The sequence below is a fragment of the Pocillopora verrucosa genome, chromosome 2, assembly GCF_036669915.1.
Source record: "Pocillopora verrucosa isolate sample1 chromosome 2, ASM3666991v2, whole genome shotgun sequence".
Lineage (NCBI taxonomy): Eukaryota > Metazoa > Cnidaria > Anthozoa > Scleractinia > Pocilloporidae > Pocillopora > Pocillopora verrucosa.
The window spans coordinates 7,969,568-7,972,067 of NC_089313.1; the positions used below are offsets into that span (position 1 = coordinate 7,969,568).

Below are 2,500 nucleotides of genomic sequence, written 5' to 3' on the forward strand. Positions count from 1 at the left end.
ACATATTTCAATAATTGGAATATATAGGTCTCCTGCACGATCAATAGAACAGTTATGCAATGCACTTCAGAGTATTTTAGATTCACTTCAAACAGAAGTCAATCTTTTAATTGGTGATTTCAATATTAACTGGTTCAATGTTGCTAATCGTTTGCCACTCTACAATTTCTTTATAAATAACCATGGTTACAGACAATTAGTTAAGTGTACCACCACAGATAACAATACTTGCATTGATCATATATGCACCAACCTACCTGAATCGCAAATTACATTTCAAATTTTAGAAACTTTAGAGATCACAGAGGAATTTGTGCAATACTAAACTGTTTTTGAATTTATCATAGGCTTAAAATAATGATTAACACTTTCTAGTCATGATAATACTGTAGCTTTTGATTAAAATTTGCATCGTTGTTCTTTTCAAGACATCTGCACAATTTTTATGGTTACATACTTTTGGAAAATGGAAAATCCTTCAGCATCTTCGTAAGTGTTATTTTGATGAGTTTTCTTTGTCAATTTTAATATGTCAGAATTATTATTTACATTACTTTCTTTTTTTAATTATTAATTAACCACTGCATTCTTTTTTTAACAGATCATCTTCGATGAAACAAACCAACGGCAATGATTCTCAAGGTATTTTATGCCATTCTTTTCATCATAAAACTTATCAATAACTTTATATAATATACAAATTAATTTTTGTGCCTAGTGCTAGTAGAGCCCAAAGCACCATGTTATCATGCTTACATGTGTGTCCATAACTTGGGTTTTTTTTGTATTCTTTTTTTAGATTTTGAAATACAGGGATATCTACACTCCTTGAGCCCAATCAAAAACACTAAAAAGAAGCAAACCCCATACTTTGACTTCTTCTTGCAAACAAGTGATACCAACAAAGTCAGGGGAATATGTTACGAACCGTAACAAAGAAAGAACCTGCTTGAACCGTTCCAGAAAAAATCTCCTGTCAAAATTACTGAGACAAAGAGGATCTCTAAAACTAGCTTTTCTACAACTAATAAAGAATTCAAAATCACAAAAAAATCTAAAATCATGCCAACTACTGCAAACTTCTGCTATAATTCACGTTTCCTCATCTATGGTAACAATTAATGAGGCACTTGAAGAAGACGAATACATGGAGTAAACAGCATTAAAAGTTCACGATAATGTTTTTCTAGTTCTTTTTGTTTGTTAAACCACACACTTCTTAAAACCCTAGCTTTATAATGTTTCCTTGTTTTACTGTTTGTTGTCTTGACAAACTCATCATCATCATCATTTTGTTCATCATCAATATATTTTTCCAATGGAAGACCATCAATATCAATCTCATGTGTTTCCTTAACATATGGCTTTGAACTACAGTTATCATACCATGCAGCCCAATCTGCTAGTGTTAAATTTTCTAATTTTGGTGGATGCTTACAATATCTCTGAAGTAACCCAGTGGTACATATTTCTTTAGAGTCATCATCCATTTCTTTAATGTCTTCTATAGGCTTCAAAAACTCTACCCTTTCATCAGGAGGTGAAGTGTTTATAAAAATGATTTGTCTCAATACTTTTCTCATGGGTAACTGCAATGTGGTATAAACTGCTTCTTGTGCACTTATTTCTACATTATTAAAAATTTATTACCAATATCTCTTACTTGCTGTTTTATATTGCAATTGCCCTCTCTAACTTCAGTACAAGCCTGTCTCAAAAGTTCACTCATACCTTTTTGTGATTTTGATATGTAATTTGCTATGTATACAGCACATGCACATACATCTAATACATACTGAATATCCATATTTGCTCTCCATGCTGTTAGACAATCTGCATTATAGTTGTTTATGTGCATTTCATTTGGCTTTTGTTTCAAAAATATGGTAGCAGCATTCAAAGATGAACGGATAGCAAGCAAATAGTTTTCTTCAGTTATATTCAGCTTAAGTAATAAGTCCTCAAATGTCATATCTTCACAATTTTGTAATCATCCAGATAACTTTTTATTGATTTCCAGTTTTCTTTGTATGTCTTTATGTCACTACTGGGTGTCTTTTCATCAAATGGATACAATATCATTGTTTGTTTCATTGGAGGCTGTGGATAGTTGAATCTACAAGGATTGCTTGTATTTTTACAACATGTATGCGAATGCCTATGTACTTGTCTATTGACAAGTTTTTTAACAGTTCTGGGTTGTCTATAGGTTTAATGCATGTAATGATTTTATCAATAAATGTTGTCACTTCTTTGTCATTATCTATTTGAAATTGTGGTGCATCTTTTATCCATATCAGCATGTGAATATGAGGTGATCCTTTCTGTTGGTATTCTACTCAATAAAACCAGTCTGATATTTTACCCAAAGGCTCTGAAGAGCTTAATAGAAAGTGAGTTAAAAACTGGTTGACTTGATAATCAAAATGTCTGGCACAAGTAACTGGGTCACTCTGTATCAAACAGCATCTGTCTTCCCAGTTAAAATTCTCTATTTGCT

At 31.9% G+C, this 2,500-nt stretch overlaps 2 pseudogenes; one reads left to right on the top strand and one right to left on the bottom strand.

Moving 5' to 3' along the window:
• LOC136279212 (uncharacterized) overlaps positions 1-2,500 on the top strand; it is a 360,360-nt pseudogene that overhangs the window by 10,956 nt on the left and 346,904 nt on the right.
• The window catches only part of LOC136279131 (uncharacterized), a 3,243-nt pseudogene continuing 2,691 nt past the window's right edge, over positions 1,949-2,500 (bottom strand).